Below are 19597 nucleotides of genomic sequence, written 5' to 3'. Positions count from 1 at the left end.
TTTTGTTTCTTCCACCAGCCAAGCCCCCACATTTCTCTCTCCCCCAAGCCAATCTCTCCTCCTTTCTCTTTCTTCCCGAAGCGAATCCCCCTTCTTTGTCCCCTCAGCCAGTCTCCCTTCCTTCTCCCCCCCATCTAATACCCCCATATTTCCCTTTCTCCCCCCCAGCCAATCCCTTCCTTCTCTCTCTTCCCAAGCCAATATCTCCTCCTTTCTCTTTCTCTCTCTCCCCCAAGCCCATTCCCCTCCTTTCTCTCTACCCCAGCCAATACCTCCGTATCTCCCTTTCTCTCCCCCCAGCCAATCCTCCCTTCTTTCTCCCCTTTCTCTCCCCCTCCCAGCCAATTCCCCCTCCCCCCTTCTTTTCCCCTACATTTGAGCCCAGTGGTGGCAGTGCCTGGGAGGTGGCAACCAGGCCCGGAGTGGCTCCTGGCATCACTTGCTGCTGCAGAGAGGCCTGGAGCTGCTCCCAGCATTCCTTGCTGCCACATCTGGGCCTGGAGCAGCTCCGCAGGAGTAGAAGCAGCAGCTGGACCCTCAAAGGTAAGTTGTGTTGTCTGTGCATGTATGGACAACACTTTTTATTGGGCGGGGGGATTTACACACCCAAAGTATTTCTTAAAAGCTTTTCAGATTTTTCTGCAAACCTAGGGGTCACCCAAGTTTGCAGACAAACCTGTTTGGGGTAAGTATGCCCTCTATCTGCAGATTTAGATATCCACAGATAGGGGACACCCTTGGGAATTAGATACATAGATGTACTTATGTGCACAGTTCAGGTAATTTGTTCATGTAATGCTGATTGATTGATGTACACACCCGGCGGTGAGAAATGAGTACATGGGGAGGTGGCATGACATGTGGAAATGAAACAGTGTGAAAATGAAGAATTGCACAAAATGAATTGTTTTGCACCCCCATCCCCCTAAAACACACACACACACACATGCACAAAGAAACGTTATTGAAGCTGGGATTTGGGTGCAGAACTGAAGAGACAAGACTCTTGAAATCATCCTGACTAAAAATGAATTCCAGATTTTTTTCAAGTATTTGTCAAGTTTGCTTTTGTAAGCAGCCCTCTTCTTAATATAAAGACATGGACTGCTGCAGCTTCTATAGCAAATAAGGAAGAAACATTCTTGTGTGAACTCAGCACTGCCTGTTATTTTTTTTTTCAAACTTGGGAGAGGAGCTACAGCTCAGTAAAATAACTCACCCTCTGCATGTACAGGGTCCAAAATGCAATCTAGAGATGTGTAAAGGTGCCATATTTGTCTTGATTTGGGCTTGCCATTTCATTCATTTTGTTGCCAGTGTTTCTAAGTTGTTGGCTCCTTTGACACTATTTTAATGCTATTTTTACAATACTTATACCCCAATTTTTATATTATATACCACTTGCATCAGAAGCAGGCAATGGCAAAGCACCTCTGTTCCTCTCTTCCCTTTGAGAACCTTATGGGGGTCACTACAAGTTGACTGCAACTTGACCACACTCCCCCACCCCCCATTACATCCAATTGATACAAAAAGGAGAATTACATGAAATGAAAGATGATAGCGCAAAGCAAAGACTTATGGGTTCAGTCTGCACAAGGGGTTCTATCTGCATAAGGACGGGAGAATTTTTCAGCAGTGGTAGATGTTGGGAAGAATCTTTTTGGAGAGCCACTTGCAGATGGGCAGAACAGACCTTACTGAGCTTTTCCCCCAGTGATCTGACTGCAGTGTCTAATATTCCCATTTACATTGTGTATCCTCAAAGGATTTTCTGTTTCATTCCCCCATTCTTCTCAGTTATGACTCCTACCTTTGGTATGGTGTGTCTGAGAAGGTCAGGAAGGTTCCCACTCTCCCAGCTTTCCACAAACTATACAAAATGGAATTTTGGTAGGGATCCACCCTAGTATCGAGGCCAGTGTTCCCTCTAAGCTGAGTTAGTGTGAGCTAGCTCACAGTTTTTTAGCCTCCGGCTCACACATTTTTGTCTTTGCTCAGGAAGGATGACTCCAGAGCACACTCATTGATGCAGTAGCCAAATCTCTTGCTCACAACTTTCATGCCAGTAGCTCACAAAGGATAATTTTTGCTCACAAGACTCCACAGCTTAGAGGGAACATTATGTAGGCCATAAGGTAACGCTGCACAAAATGATTCACAAATTTACTTTGACAAATTATTAGGGACTGTGGTCCATACTACTGTGTACAGTTTGCTGTAACTTGGATCCTACTGTGTAATCTTGCATCATGGGATGTGTCATGTTAACGCTTATGCTTTGCTTCAGTTCTTTTTTCTTAGGTTTCTGATTGGTTCCACAACCCAAATCCTGTCCCATTGATTATTGAATGTGCCATCCTGTTCGTTGTGTTGACTCACTCTTGTGTAATCCTCCTTGAGTCCCAGTGAGAAAGGTGGATTATAAATACCATCGTTTGCCTCTCCTACTGCTACTATCGTCTCTTGCCTGTTGACAAGAACTTCATTCAGGTTCTGTAGTACCAAGTCCTCCTCACTCCTTGCTTTCTATGTGAAACCAAAGCAACACCACAAAAAAAATCTCTCCCTTCACATCTGTTTGCTGCAGGAATTCTGCTTCTGTACACACAGGACTGTTCTAGGCAGCTTCCAAGCTTTATCAAAGTGGTAAAGTTGACACTGAATTCCCTTGGTACATGGTAATTTATGATGTGGCGTCGAGCCTGGGTCTCCCCCTGTCGCTAAATACCTCTTAAATAATTACGACATTTGCAAACTGATAAGAAAAGGATCCTTACAGCTGTGTTTCGAGAGCAGACCTGTTAAAGAAATGGATAGCCCGAGGCAACACAAGTCTATCTGACTGTTTTCTCTCAGCGAGCGGCAGAAGGTGTTACTTTTTAAAAAAGACTTTAAAAACCTTGAACTGCGGGCACACACATCCCACTTGGGGGCTGCGTGTTATTGTTTACACTAACCCATGTCATGGTCTTCTAAGGTATGTTCTCTCAGAGTGGAAACGTATTCCCATGGATGATCCTTTCTTTAAACAATGATTCAGGCAACATGTCAACTAAAGACCAGTAAGGAATACAGGAGAGCAACCTGTCAAATTCTGCTTTGCTCACCGTGGTACGAGGGGGTCTAGTTTTAGGGATGATTTTTGGGTTAGTCAGCCCTGCCGCTTTAACCCCAAAATTCCCATTTCAATGTTGTGTCTGTTTTGTGTAGATGAAACTAGGAGTGCGACTTTAAAAAAAGAATCAGTATTATTTTGGATCTGGGTTCTCAGTAGGGAACTTGCTTTGTTACCCAAAATTTCCGTGGTTGTCCTTACTGATTCAGGATTTCATTTATTTATTTTTTTGTACCTGATTTTTTCAGGTACTTGTAATAGCGGTTTGACAGTGCCTGGTCCTTTTTAGTTTTATTTATTTTATTTTATTTGCTTTATTTATATCCTGCCTTTCTACCCAAAGGGGACACGAAGTGGCTTACGTTGTTTCCCCCTCTTTCATTTCATCCTTACAACAAGCCTGCGAGGTAGGTCACCCAGCAAACTTCCATGGCACAATTGGTCAGTCGAACCTGGATTTCCAAGGTCCTAGTCTAACGCTTTAACCACTACATGAAGTTTTAGAGGGTTATTATTTTTTGTGAGAGCAGATCTGTGGCCAGGTGTCATAGAAAATAATAACCCTTTAAAATGTAAAGAGATTAAAAAGGTAAAGGTTCCCTTGCTCGAAAGCCAATCGAATCTGACTCTAGGGTTGCGGTGCTCATCTCCGTTTCAAAGCCGAAGAGCCAGCACTGTCCGAAGACGTTTCTGTAGTCATGTGGCCAGCATGACTAAACGCCAAGGCGCACAGAACGCTGTTACCTTCCCACCGAAGTGATAACTATTTATCTACTTGCAATTTCTTGCTTTCAAACTGCTAGGTTGGCAGGAGCTGGAACTAGAGACGGGAGCTCACTCCATCATGCGGCACACTTGGGTCTTGAACTGCTGAACTACCGACCTTCCACAGCCTGCAGTTCAGCGTCTTAACCACTTGAGCCACCGCAAACAGTTGAACCAACAGCTGATATTTGGCTTCCCTGTCCCTTTAAATTTTAAGGTGAAAGGAAGGACCAAATTGCCCCAGACTTGGACTCACCTACAATCTCTTTGCTGGCAGCTCCAGAGCCACACTTTGGTCCTCCCCCTCAACCTCCGCCCCCCCCCCCAACTGCCAGCACTGGAGGCAGCGGAGTCTGCTCTGAATGATGGGGAAATGGAGGATGGGCCGACAAGAGCCCTCATGGAGCCCCACAAAGCTTGGCAGGGCAACCAAGGTGTCACAGTGTCAGAGCCCACCCCAAATGCCAGGAAACGGTGGGCAGGCCATTGAGTGTGCTCACTGAGTCCTGGTGTTTCCTGGCTGTTGGGGCAGGCTCTGCTGCTTTAAACTCTTTAGAATTTAATGGGATCAGGCACTTCCCAACAGTTGTTTGACAGGCCAGCTTCCTCTTTTCTCCCTCAAACCCAAACACTGCCAAAAGACCAAGAGATTAAACACCTGGGAGTGTTCTGAGCTGAGCCCAAGTGGCAATTTTTCTGGAGAATTTTCATCCCAGGGGAATCCAAACTCAGATCCCTACATGTTACTCTATTTTGCCTCATACCCTGAAATGAAGACCCCCACATACCACTAAGTAACGGCTAATTAAGGATCTATTATCTTTGAACTGCACACTTATTAAAACTCTCTCCCCTTCTACTGTGTGCTGGTTCAGCTCTGGCTCAAAGGGGCCCAAAGCCGGCACCCAAACTTTACACAGAGGTGCTGCTCATCAATCCCATCACCTCACACCATTCCATATGAAGGATTACATGAGACGGTCCATCCGTGGCTATTAGCCACAAGGTATAGCTAGGGGCTCTGGGGCAAGTGATGCTCTGTCTTCTTGGTGCTTGGGGGGGGGTCAACAGTGGGAGGGCTTCTAATGTCCTGGCCCCACTGCTGGACCTCCTGATGGCACTGGTATTTCTGGCCACTGTGTGACACAGAGTGTTGGACTGGATGGGCCTTTGGCCTGATCCAACATTGGCGTCTCTTATGTTCTTATGTTCTTATGAGACTGTGCAGCACTGAGGGATTTACCACCATCACCCTAAGTCCCATGGGCTTGTGTAAGACAGCCATGAGTGGTAGGGTTGGGTGCCTCACCCCATCCTCAGATGTCTCAGGATTCTCATCAGTCAAGCCTGCACAATACCTGAAACCCCAGGGCCTTAACCAACCACTCAGGATCAGGCTTATTCATTTAAGAAATCTGACACACACAGGAAAAAGTGAAGCAAGCAAAAAGAGGTCCTACTCCAGACCAATTAGAGAGGAACCCTCAAAAATCAGGTTTATCCCCAAAATGACCAGCTAATCCCACATTTTCAATGGAAAGAGAAGCCTGGGAAGGTCCAAACAAGACCGTTACTCCTTGGGATTAGGGAATGGAAGTGGTGGCTCTTTTCCCAACACAGCGCACCCATGGCTTGTGGACCCAAGAAGCTCCTGAAGCATGTGGCAGCTCCAAAGCACTGGATGCTGGATAAACTGACGGGAGTCTTTGCGCCTCGTCCATCAACAGGTCCCCACAAACTAAGGGAGTGCCTCCCACTCATCATCTTCCTTAGGAACAGGCTGAAGTATGCCCTGACTGGTGATGAAGTCAAGAAGATCTGCATGCAGAGATTTATCAAGATCGATGGCAAAGTCCGCACAGATATCACCTACCCTGCTGGCTTCATGGATGTCATCAGCATTGAGCACTTCTGCCTCATTTATGACACGAAAGGCCGCTTTGCTGTTCACCGAATCACCCCAGAAGAAGCAAAGTACAAACTGTGCAAGGTGAGGAAGATCTTTGTAGGTACCAAGGGGATCCCTCACCTTGTGACTCACGAAGCCAGGACCCTCCGCTACCCAGACCCCCCCTCATCAAGGTGAACGACACCATCCAGATTGAGCTGAAGACGCGCAAGATCACAGACTTCATAATACACACGTAACTTGTGCATGGTGAGTGGTGGGGGTTACTCCTTGGGATTAGGGTCTCCCTGGCAATAGTACTTGAGTGAACTGTTTAGGAGGAGGCAAGAAAGATGCACTTTGTTAGTGGACATGCTTCTGTCTGTGGAAACAATCTGTGGGGTCGAAGCTTATGCTTCTGTTATGGCAGCCTAAAGCATTAGGCCTTTTCTTCTTTTCTTCTTTTTTGCAGTCACATCATATTGCTAACTCAGTCTGTGATCAAATGCAATCCCAAGACCCTTTTCTACTGCACTAGACAATGGGTTTCTACTGCACTAGACAATGGGTTGGATCCAGGATAAATTTTCTGGTGGTGGAATGGAAATTTCTGCCTCCCCAGCCATACTGCAGTCCGCTGATCTCCATGAAATGTTGCTCCTGGGGGATCTGTAGAAGTGACATGAGGGGGGCCTGCAGCGGGAAGGGGGAGTTGAAGGAAATCGCCAGTTTAGTCTGGATCCAACCCATTAAGAAGGAAAGTAAGGAAAGAGACTCAGAACGATGGCAGCTCTGTCTCTGTCATAACAGCCAATCACCACAACGTTCTACAGCAATGAATTTTATATACAAATTATGTGCCGTATTTTCTTAAATTGTTGCAGTGCATGCTACATGGGTTTAAGAGTGTGACTTAGGCATGTTTAAATAAAGATATTACCCATCAGCTTCAGTGGATGCTCCCAATATGTTGATTTTTTTGCATAGATCATTTCTCTTGTCCATGCTTATGATTTTTATTTTTAAAAACCCACCTGTTCAATACCCCTAATCAATTTCTTTTTTTTAATCTATCAAGCTAAAAACCGGTCATTGACAGAAAAAAAAAATTGTCTATGGTATTCCCTGTTGAAGTCTTGCTATAGCTAATAGAGAAAACAACCAGACAAAGTTTGGAAGTTTTGGATTGATTTTGTAAGTCAATAAAGCACTTGAGAAAGATCAGTAAGCCATCACAAATTGGTATAATAGAGATCCTTGGATACGTTGCTTAGTTGTGTTGCTAATTTCCAGAAAATAATTGCACGCTCTGGCTAGCTACGCTTTTGCCACTAACAGAGTGGTTCTCAAGAGCCACTCACTAATTTCATGAACCTTTGCATGATAATAAGTTGATTCCATTTTTGATTGAAACAGAAATTGGGTTGTTGATTATTAGCCCATGACCAGCTTTCAACAAAATCAGATTGTAGCTATATGCTACAAGCTCTTTTGTCTTAAGGTTGTTTTCTAAATGATAGAGAGTCCGAAAAACAATTCATCTGAACAATACACAGACTGCTTTCTCCCTTCCCTTCCCCATCCTGAAACTAGGCTTGTGATGAGGTTAATATTTCTTGGCCTTATTTTGAGATGACAAACAAGCATCTCATTAACCAGGAGTAAGTAGAACGTGACCGGTAATTACCATCTGAGAAGGAAGAGTGATAAATCATTACAAACCACACCTCAGGTTGTACGCACGTCAGTCACTTCGACACATTTGTTACAACTTTGCTCTTTTATAAATATGCTGTGTACAGAAAATCAGATATAACAGTCCTTCTCGGCATTGTGGCCTCCAATGGAGCTCCCCCTCTGTAAGGATTTCCTCAATCGCCTGTAATGGAAGGAGAAGCTTCATGTGTGCAAGGGATGAGATGAGCTCCTGCTCCACTGAAGTTCTTGCACACCTTTTCTTGCAAGACATTGGATGTGTTAATCAGGGCATGAACAGAACTAAGGCCCCGGTCACACGGGCAGGAAACTGCGGGGGAGAAGCGTGGCTGTTTGCCCTGGGGCAAACTACTGCATAGTTACGTGATCAGACCTCCTGTGGAAGTCCTGTGGAGGTACCGTGGAGGTTCCATGGCAAGGGAGAAGTGCCGATCACAGGACAAGCCGGCGCACAACGAAGAAGCGCGCGCCGCGGCAAACTGTTTTGTTTTTGTGTGTACATGACAAATGCGCATGCTCCGTTGGGTGCGCGTGCGCATCCATAGAGACTTGGACAAAAAAACCCCACCTTATTTGCAAGGGGACATGGGCGGGCGCCGGATGCCACCGGAAACGCGATCAGACGCCCGCCCTTGCCCCGCAGTTTCCGGAAACTAGTACTTCTGAGGTACCAGTTTTTTGCCACGCAGTTTCGGCTGGAAGCCTCGGTTGAGCCACGGGAGTGCTACGCTTCCCAGATGTGCTGGTGAGATCGCGCCCGGAAACTCCGCTTGTTTTCCGTCTCACTTGTGTGGCTTCTGTTCCGTGTGACCGCAGCCTAAGTTAGGCTACACAAATTAGTTCTATACAGAATATTCTCTAGTTTCAGTTTTTGGATGGACACGAGCCATTTCAGAGGGATACCATTAAAAAAAAATATTTTAAAACATTAGATGATGTAAAGAGCCACCCTTTTCTAATATGTTAAACGCCATGGTTTTCATAGACTTCTGCTTTGATGTGAGCTTTCCCTTGAATTATCTCTCTTTTTCCTTCCTGGGTGATTCAAATGGGTATACCACCCCATCAGGAATGTTGTAGTAAACTAGATAGAATCATGATGTCTTATCATTGAATCAGATTTGGCTAAATGGTAGTGTTACGGAGGGTAAGTGAGGGCTAGTGAGGGTGGCTAAGTGAGGTCTCAGGAAATGAACATTCATATTGTTCACACAGAGCACCGAAAAGTACAATCACTTTTTAGCACTGCGGAAAACCTGAGTAGAACAGAGCATGATTATGAAGCAGGGTCTGAGTTATGAAGAATTAATAAGAATATCAGGGCTCCATCTCATTAAGGAATATTTCCACCTGGAATCTGAATGCTCGTCTAAAGCCATATTGTAATAAAGCAGAATTGCGAAGAATATCAAAAGGCACAAGAAGTCATAATCGTTCTAACAGAAAATAGAGAAGGTACAGTAGTAAATTATTTGGTTGGACTTATAAGTTTTATATGATATTGATAAAACCCACTCAGTAGAACTTGTGAAATTGCCTGGTTTTAATTTCAGGTAAAACAACACTTTAAAAGAGATTACAAGGATGATCAATTATTGATTTTGTCCCAGAAACTGTTATAAAAAATACAGTCAAGGGGGAAATTTTCAGCATGGCTGGCTGAAAATGAAGTATTTAACACAAGTCTTCTTCTGAAAAACCTGAAATCTTATAAACAAAATTATTGTAGATACTCCCCTCTGTTCTTTCCAAAGCAGGGGGGAAATGCCAAACATTCAAGAAAGGTTTAAGAAGATGGAAAATTTTAGAGGGAAGACAGACATTCTAAGCCTCTTTTTCAGACAGCGTCACAACCGAATGTAGCAAGTGTGTATTTAACCCACTTCTGTCTAGTGTCTGAATTATGGAAGGATGGGGGGGGGCATAATGAAATTCATAAACCCTGTCCCTCACACTGGTCCGCATAAGCCACACCCCTATCTCTGATCCCACAAATTGGTACACACATTATTCATATAATTCTGGGGTAGAGGGATTCAGAGGGGGTTAATTGTCAAAACAATATTTTCAAGGCATGTAGTTGGTTTCTGTTTTACAGTTGGATACAGCTTTGCTGAAGGCCAATGAAAAGTTCTCCTAATCAGAGGCAGTTGGTCTCTTTTCAGAAAATCAGACATCATTTTTGTACATTGGTACCCAGGGGTCATTTCCTGCAGGACTGCACAGGAGTGGAGCTCTGGCAGTAAAGAGCCCAGGGGGCGGGCACATGCAACAAGCCCCACCCCCTGCTCCCAGCAGTCCTCAGTCAAAGCAAGAAGCAGCCAGGTAAGTTGCAGAGACCCTCCCCCCAGTCCAAAACAGTCCAGTGGCACCTTTAAGGCCAAGTTTTATTCAGGCACAAGCTCTCCCTCCTCTGTGAGGACAGATCTGCATGTCCCCCCCCCCAATAGCTAGCAATCCAAAACAGTCCAGTGGAGCCTGAGTGGTGGCCTTCTGACACACTTCTGGTGATGTCGGGGTGTGTGGCATATGCAAATAAGTTATGCTAATGAGTTATGCTAATGAACTCCTGCACCTCTTTTTCTATGAAATGACCCCTGTTGGTACCCAACCATTTTGGTGAGAGAGGGGCTCCACCTTGACTCCAAACCTGGCTGGCATTGCTGTAGGCTTCATTTATTGTAGCCTACACATCAAACTGCATTTAGAAGTGCACACTGGTCATAGTGAACACCCTTTTCCAACAACCTAAGAGGTGACTCTACACATGGACATTACCAGATGGGCAACACTGAAATCAGATTGACTATATAATTTGCAGTCAAAGATGGAGAAGCTCTATCCAGTCAGTAAAAACAAGACCTGGAGCTGACTGTGGTTCAGATCATGAGCTACTCATTGCAAAATTCAGACTTAAACTGAAGAAAATTGGGAAAACCACTAGGCCATTCAGGTTTGACCTAGATCGCATCCCTGATTAATATACAGTAGAGGTGAAGAATAGATTCAAGGGTCTAGATTTGATAGATAGAGTGCCTGAAGAACTATGGATGGAGGTTCGTGACATTGTACAGGAGGCAGCAATCACCACCATTCCAAAGAAAAAGAAATGCAAGAAAGCAAAGTGAGGCTTTACAAATAGCAGAGGAAAGAAGGAAAGCGAAAGGCAAAGGCGAAAAGGAAAGATTTACCCAACTGAACGCAGATTTCCAGAGAACAGCAAGGAGAGATAAGGAGGCCTTCCTGAATGAACAGTGCAAAGTAATAGAAGAAAACAATAGAATGGGAAGGACTAGAGATCTCTTCAAGAAAATTGGAGAAATCAAGGGAGCGTTCCATGCAAAGATGGCCATGATAAAGGACAAAAACGGTAGGGACCTAACAGAAGCAGAAGAGATTAGGAAAAGATGGCAAGAATACACAGAAGAACTATACAAGAAAGACCTCAATGTCCTTGACAAACACGACGGTATAATCACTGACCTTGAGCCAGACATCCTGGAATGTGAAGTTAAATGGGCCTTAGAAAGCATTACTAACAACAAAGCTAGTGGAGGTGATGGTATTCCAGCTGAGCTATTCAAAGTCTTAGAAGAGGATGCTGTTAAAGTTCTGCACTCCATTTGCCAGCAAATTTGGAAAACGCAACAGTGGCCAGAGATCAAATTGCCAACATTGGCTGGATTATGGAGAAAGCAAGAGAGTACCAGAAAAATATCTACTTCTGCTTCATTGACTATGCTAAAGCTTTTGACTGTGTGGATCACAACAAACTATGGCAGGTCCTTAAAGAGATGGGAGTACCAGACCACCTCACATGTCTCTTGAGAAACCTGTATAAGGGCCAAGAAGCGACAGTTAGAACCGGATATGGAACAACTGATTGGTTCAGCATAGGAAAAGGAGTACGACAAGGATGTATATTGTCACCTTGCTTATTTAATATATATGCAGAGTACATCATGCGAAATGCTGGCCTGGATGAATCACAAGCAGGAATTAAGATTGCTGGGGAAAAGATCAACAACCTCAGATATGCAGACGATACCACTCTAATGGCAGAAAGTGAAGAGGATCTAAGGAGCCTCTTGCTCAGGGTAAAAGAGGAGAGCGCAAAAGTGGGCTTGAAGCTCAACATCAAAAAAACTAAGATCATGGCATTCGGCCCCATCACTCCTTGGCAAATAGAAGGGGAAGTCATGGAAGTAGTGACAGACTTCACGTTCCTGGGATCCCAGATCACCGCAGACTGTGACAGCAGCCATGAAATTAAAAGACGCCTGCTCCTTGGGAGGAAAGCGATGGCGAACCTAAATAGCATGATAAAAAGTAGAGACATCACCTTGCCAACAAAAATCCGCATGGTCAAAGCAATGGTATTTCCAGTAGTCATGTATGGCTGCGAGAGTTAGACTATAAGGAAGGCTGAGCACCGAAGAATAGATTCTTTTGAACTATGGCGCTGGAAGACCCTTGGACTGCAAGAAGATCAAATCAGTCAATCCTAAAAGAAATCAACCCTGAGAGTCGGACTCAACTGTGCGACTGAACAACAACAACAATAGATAAAGAGATAGATTTTGTGCTGGGAGGTGCCGCCAAGTCACAGTTGACTTATGGTGATCCCATCGGGTTTTCAAGGCAAGAGAGGTTCAGAGGTGGTTTGCCATTGCCTGCATCCATGTCACAAACCTGGTATTCCAGGAGGTCTCCCATCCAAATACTAGCTGGGGCCGGCCCTGCTTAACTTCCAAGACCTGGCGAGTTCAGGCTAGCCTGGGTTATCCAGGTCAGAGCTTTGTGCTGGATAGCACCCACAGATTCAGTAGAAACTACTGAGCTCTCCTCTGGAGTCTTATTTATTTATTTATTTTATTTATTTAAGGCATTTTTACCCCGCCCTCCTCGCAAGCGGGCTCAGGGCGGCTTACAGGGGGCACCAGCCCAGCATAAAACCCAATAAAACAGTAAAATCATGATTATAACCCTCATAACAATAACAATAAATAACAATAAACCCTTGACTACATTCAGACACCAGACCTATCTATATATAGATATATTTAATATGAGCTAGCAGTTTTCAGTGTGGGTGGGAGAAAACACCATGTTGACCTGTCTTCCAGGAAAGCTCTGGCGTGAGACTTTGTGCGTATAAGACAGAAAATGAAGGATCTTTATCTTCCCTTTTCAAATCCTCTCAGTGATTTTTTGAGGTCAGTCTGCCCAAAAGAAAGCCACCATTATAAAACCAAAATAAAAAAATCCTATTTTCTACTGCCTCCTGGCCTTGTGCCCTTCAGATAGAGCTGACATAGTGCCGCTCACCTTTCAGAGCGACTGCTCCAGCCACACATCATTATTCATGAGTATTCTCTGCAAGAGATAGATGTATGAACTCATTTTCTATTGAAGGCTTCTTATGGAGTTAGCTTTTACTAAGCTATGATTAGATAAGATGACACCACAGGAAATTCAAGATGGGAAAGGGGGCTAAAGCTGTCCTGCCACGGAGCTGAAAGCCTTTGGGTCTCCATGGAAGAGCCTCTTCTTTAGTGCAGACTTCTGCATTTAGAAATATCTTTTTAAAGGCACCTGGTCTTTAACGAAGCAGCTCAACAGCCAGCCACGAAATCTCAGTCCATGCTTATTATTGCAATTGCAACTATATTCCGTCAGCCATTTTTTATCTGTATCTGGGGAATGGCAATTTGAATTTATCCCCCCCCCCGTTATCAAAGGTCTTTTCTTTCAAACCAGAAATCAGACACAGTTGAACAGCGAACACAGCGGGAAAATGTGGTTGTACCTCTCTTTTCTTAGTAGTTTTTTCAAAGGCTATTGTCTGTCATCTGAGGCCTTCCAAACAATTGCTGAGAAGTGGATAGAACAACCAAAGCAACTTTGCATTTCTCAGAACCAACACGTCCTCTTCGATATTCTCACCTAGTTTAGGACTTCAAAGGGAAGCCTCCCCCCCCTTTTTTTCAGGAGCCAGAAAGGATGGATTTGTAGTTGCGGGTAAGTTATGAAGAGTAATTGAAGATTCCAAATCAGTAATTGCAGATCTGTGGGTGGGGGAGGAGAGAAAAAAATAATGGTGAATTGCTTCATGATATGCCGCATAATCAGGCTAGAATAGGGAAAGGTACGCAATAGATCCATGTGAAATAGCCAGCCAGCCAGCTATTTGAATGAAGACTGGGAATAAGAAATAACCTGGCATTGGACTTTTATGAAAAACAATAACCAATAATCCTATTTTTCAAGGAACTTAAAAAAAAAATCCTTCCCATTTGAAAATTACATATCCTGAGCATGGCTGTGTGTATGGTGTGTGTGTGTGTGTTGTGTCCCTGCTGCAGCAGCAGCAGCAAGCAGCATGGAAGGAGGCCAGAATGGCATATGCATACCTCATCCCTGTGGTGCAGATTTGCAGATGTAACTACTGTTGTGCTGCCCCACCACAGCCTGGCATCCCGTCACCATTCCCCTTCCCAGCTAAGATGTGTAAAGCTACTCTGAGGTTCAGCTGAGAAAAGAACAAAGGCCCTTTTAAACAGCTAATATGGAGGGGAACGCAGAGCTTAGCAGTGCCACTTTGAAGGTGGAGCTTTGCTGAGTCACCTCCCTGTATGGGGTACAGGCAGAGAGTCCACATGGATGTTCTGCCTGCACCCAGCCACTCCACAGGTTCTCCCTTGAGCTGGAGGATTCCCTTTCATCCAACTCAAAGGGCAAAGCCTCTGGAGGCCCACAAGTCATGTTCACAAAGTGAAAACTCTATTTAAATGTGGGGCATGCAAAGTACGGCAGCTCACTTTTTAGCATTTCTTTTGGTTTATCTGGATTGACCACAATAAGAAGCTGACTGGGACCTAAATCAAAATAATTCTCATTGGGAGATTTGATGAATAAAATATGCCCCTACTAACATTGGGGTGGATCCTACCCAGAGCCAGTTTGGTGTAGTGGTTAAGTGTGTGGACTCTACCCTGGGAGAACCAGGTTTGATTCCCCACTCCTCCACTTGCACCTGCTGATGTGACCTTGGGTCAGTCACAAGCTCTGGCACAGCTGTCCTTGAAAAAGAGCAGTTTGTGTCAGAGTTCTCTCAGCCCCACCTACCTCACAGGGTGTCTGTTGTGAGGAGGGGAAGGGAAAGGAGTTTGTAAGCCGCTCTGAGACTCCAAGTGAAGGGCAGCATATAAATCCAATCTCTTCTTTTCCTTCTTCATTCCTACCACTTCACACAGTAAATTTATTTATTTATTTGCTTACTTAAGTATCTGTGCCCCACCTTTCCCTTTAGCTCAAGTTCAAAGCCCTTCTCCAGTCTTTCGTCCTACTTGTGTGGCTCTTCTGTTGGAGGAAGAGCCATTGAAGTTGGAGGAAGGGTCATCAGGCTGTAAGAATGCTACTTGGAGGATGGTTGGATCCACCCCATTGTCAGATTTGGGGTGGTTGGGGGAACTGAAACTGGCCCTTTGGGGTACCAGAAGCAATGGAGATAGTGAGAGGATTGGCAGGAGTTAACACAATCGGCCATCTGTTGAGGCCCATTGCCTGACAGAGCCCACCTCCAGCTAGAGATGCTTGGTTGACCTTTCACTTTTCAGTAGGAAAAGTGCCTGAAGGCAATAGAGAAAGAGGGAAAAGGCAGGATTGTTCTTCTGCAGTCTGTTCTAAGTATCCCTCCTAATTAGCCCATCAGCCTTGCAACATTGCTTCTTTTAGATGTTTCAGATCCAATGGGGTTAAAGGACATGTGAGATATTTGCAATTAATTTTCTATTGTGTAGTAACATTGAAGGGACTGGGGATGGGAGAAGGAAATCACATTGGCTGGGGGAATTTGCTGCGATTTGAATGAGTTGAGTCACAACTGGGGAAAGTTGACTTTCCATTGTGGGGGTAGTGGGGATATGTTGCAGGGGCTATGAGTATGACAGTTGGTCCCAATGGGTAATCCTACTGACATTATTAGGGTGAATATTCTGTAGGTGGTCCTTTGGTTCATACTAACTTTGTGGCTCAAAAACTCTTCCAGCGTACAATGACATGAAAGTGCCTTATGCTGACTCTGCCCATCGGTCTATCAAGGTCAGCACTGTCTACTCTGACTGGCAGCAATTCTCAAGGGTCAGATAGAGTCACTTATGATGGACCCCTGCTTCTTCTTCTCTGTGAGGCAGATTTTCTCATCAAAACACTGTTCCCCACTCTGACTGAACAGCCTCTTGGTAGTGTATTTGAATTATAGAATTACTAGTAGCAAATCCCATTGTAAAATCAATACAACCAGCTCTAGAAAGATCTCGGCCTCACCCTCCTTCACTGCCTTCTCCTCCATGGTGCTGGCCCCTGTTGCCAGCCCCCCCCTGGCCTATGCGTGTGCTGTCTGCGACCTCCCCGCCAAACGGCAGCCCTTCTCTGACTGCTGCTGACTCACCCGGCTCGCAGGGGGGCGCGGCGAGAGGTAAGGGCTGGGCCAGCTGAGGGAGTGGCTGCAGCACTGGCACGTCTTTGCTGGGGGAAGGGGCAGCAGGCGGGGACAGCAGGTAGCGGTGAGGCGCAGGCTGGCAGCGGCGGCACAGTGATTGGTGGCATGGCAGGAGCTTTGGCTGGTGGCTCCACAGCCGCTGCCCACATGCCTCACAGAGGCCCAACAGATAGAGTGGCGGCTCCCTGCTGCTCCCCTCTGCTGGGGCAGGCCAGCACACGGGCTCATTTCTCCAGCTTGGAGTGGTGAGGAAGGGCCCCGCCTCAGCTGGGGGCTCATCCATTGCCACGGAGGGGAGACCTGAGGTGGCAATGGCTGCTCCTCTGGGCCTCACGCATGGGCACTGACATCCCATTCCCCTTACCAGTCACCCAAGCCTCAGCCTTGTCAGCCTCCACCCAGCGGAGCGTCTGTCCCATCCATTGGCTCACACCATGCTGAGGCCAAGTTCCTGGCCACCGCTTCTGTGTGCGGGACTCTGGCAACGCAGCCAGTGGATTGGTACACTATCGGAGTGACAAGTCAGGGAGCCAACTGATTTGGGAGCTTGTGGAATGTTTTGGAGAGTCCACAACCAAAACACAATTATATATAAGGAGAAATAACTGTCTGCATGTCCCACCCTGTGGCAGAGAAGTTATTTGGCTTTTGCCCAGACCAGAAATTTATTGTAACTCAGCAGGAGCCCGCCTATAAATCCCTTTCCAAAATGGAACTTGATACAAAGTAAAGTTGGATCTACCCCATTGTCAGATTTGAGGTGGCTGGGGGAACTGAAAGGCCGATTTTATTGAACAGGTTGATTTTATTGAACAGGCACTGTTGAGGTAGGAATAGGGCAGGGGATGAGAAGTTGAGGTAGCTTTTGTTGTTTATATAAATTATAATATTTTGAACAGGCAACAAAATGTAGTTGATGTTTATATTCTTAGAGACTCAGTTCTTAACTTTGAGAGGTTGGTTTGCCTTGGAGATTTCTTTCAGCAACAATGTGTCTTAATAAAGTTTGGTAAAACTACCTTAGTTTCCTGGAAGTTAGTACTTTCTTCCTATATTTAAATACTTTCTTTGTAGGATTATAACTTTCCCTTTTTTTGCTCTTGACGGCCTAAGACCGTTTCCCTTTTCACACAAACAAGGGCTAGCAGATGCTCTACCACTGAGCCATGGCCCCTCCTGTTAACAAGAAACTGCCATATATTAAGTGAGGCTATTGGTTTATCAAGGCCACCCTTAGCTACTCTTAGCACCTTTCCAGAGTTTCAGATCAGTCTTTCACTTCAGCTCTCTTTTAACTGGAGATGCCAGGGATTGAACTTGGACCTTTGGCATGCTCAGTCGATACTCCACCATGGAGTCCCTCTTTGGAAAACTCTTAATGGGCACAAGTTTGTCAGATAAGGAAGTCATTGTTGTTTTCATATCACACATTTTTCTGTCCTGGAAGGACAGTGAAAACAAATATGGAGTATTTCAATTATGTCCTGCATGTATTTGTAGTCAGCTCTTCCAGAATCCTTCCATTAAGATGGCTTGTAGTAAAAGAAAAAAAAAAAACAACCCCAAAGATGTTTTCCTCAAGGACTGAGCCTAGGAAATGTGAGGAAAGGGCAGCGAGAGGCTTGTACACGCTGCTGGCTCGCTGGAAGGTTTGTCAGCCTGCATTTAAAGATGCTCTTTTAAAGGAGTCAGCTGTCTTATATGGCTTCATATTTAGGGGCTTTAAATGAGCTAGGAAGTCAGGATAAAATTGGGTTGTCAATTGCCAGCATACAAATGAAGTTATTTTTACGTTTGCGTGTGCACATAAGAGAAAGAGGACAAGACGGGGGGAAAGTAATAACTTGGGGACAGGAGGGAAACACACATTCTGGTCTTGCAGAAAACAACAAAAAATGGAAATGAATAAAAAATTAAAAGAAAAAGGGGAAAGGGGGGGGGGGAGGAGAGAAATGTAAGTGAATGACATCCCAGGAGCTCTTTATATATGGGGGACCTTGGGAGACAGGCTGCAGATAGCTCGGAAATATATTCATGTAAAACGTATTCGAAATGGGTAAGAATGCTAAAAGCATTTTCTGTAAGCTATTTCGCAGGCACAATGGAGGACGGTGGCTTGAACATTGCGTTCCACTCCCCCGCCCCATCCCGTTCACTGACAAAGCCCTCAGGGGCCTCCAAGAGGCATGGCTATTACATAAGTCAGAAGGATGCCAAATCCTCCAGCAGTGCTTTTCATCTAAGATCAGTGTCAAGGGCTTTATTCTATTTCTGGGGCAGACCTTTTCAAGACGTATCTTCTCTTTTTACCCTGACCCCCTGCTCCCAGATAATCTAGATTAGGACTGGAATTCAAATGCAGCCCGGAGCAATAGGAGGAGGAGCCACGGCTAAGTGAGAGAGCACCTGAATTGCATGCAGAGTATCCCAAATTCAATCCCCAGCAGCTTCACCTAAAAAAGAAGAAAAACAGGTGATATGAATTTTTTTACCTGAGACCCTGGAGAGCTGCTGCCAATCAGTGTTAATTTTACTGACCTTGATCTGATTTAGTATAGTGCAGCCATGCCTTGGCTGCGTACCTAGGAGAGGAGGAGAAAACAAACACAGTCCAAGTAGTATCCAAGGATCTTCCCAACTTCCTTGCCTGCCAGTGATGAAGACCTAAAAATGTCAGATCTGAAAAGGGAAGCCTTGTATCCAAACAGCTGTACAGTCATGGATAACATTTGAAGAAGTCACTAACAAAATAACCCAGATTACAAATGTGATTCCTTATATTGAAAATGGGGAAAATATTGTTTATTTGCTTTATTTATTCCCCGCTTTCTCCCCAGTGGGGACCTGAAGCAGCTTACGTCATTTCTTCATTTTATCCTCAGGACAATGCTGTGAGATAGGTTAGGGTGAGAGTCTGTAGAGTTGCCAAGCCTGACAACCAGTGGGAGACCAGATGTGGCATGGACATGGAGCCATCAGGAATGATGTGATGTCACTTCCTGGGAAAACATGGAAGTGACATCACACCTCCCTGGGAATCACTGGAAACTCTGTGGTAGAATTCTATGGTAAAATGGGTTCTCCCATTCATACGCTAACCAGACCCAGGTTTGCTAGCTTCAGCAAGATGGCCACACTAGGTCTCTCCTACCTTTACGCTGGGACGTTTGCTTTCTGACTCTGGGACTCCAGGGTGCTTGTATAATCCATGTATGTGCATACTCATGTTTCCTCTATTCATGCATCAATATTTAAATGCATGTGTAACACAATGTCCATGTACACGAATTAGGGTTGCCAGGTCCCCCCGGTCACTGGTAGGGGATGGGGGTAGAGTGGCCAGTTCCAGGTTGGGAAACTCCTGGAGTTTTGGGGGTGAAGCCTGGGGAGGACAGGGACCCCAGTGGGGTACAATGTCATAGAATCCACCCTCCAAAGCATCCATTTTCTCCAGGGGAACTGAACTCTGTAGTCTGGAAATAAGATGTAATTTGGGGGGATCCCCAGGTCCCACCTGGAGGCTGGTGTCCCTAACATGAATGTATTAGTACCAAGTGTCACTTGGGCTAAGACACCAAATTGGGGTAAACATAATGTCTTGGATCCT

General features: G+C 45.2%; 1 pseudogene; it reads left to right on the top strand.

The window, feature by feature from the left end:
* The first annotated feature begins 5510 nt into the window (after nucleotides 1-5510).
* On the top strand, nucleotides 5511-6089 carry LOC107110055 (annotated as a pseudogene).
* The last annotated feature ends 13508 nt before the right edge of the window (nucleotides 6090-19597 follow it).

This window comes from Gekko japonicus, unplaced genomic scaffold (assembly GCF_001447785.1).
Source record: "Gekko japonicus isolate JY-2015 unplaced genomic scaffold, Gekko_japonicus_V1.1 scaffold267, whole genome shotgun sequence".
Taxonomy (NCBI): Eukaryota; Metazoa; Chordata; class Lepidosauria; order Squamata; family Gekkonidae; genus Gekko; species Gekko japonicus.
This window is presented reverse-complemented; position numbering and strand designations above follow the sequence as displayed.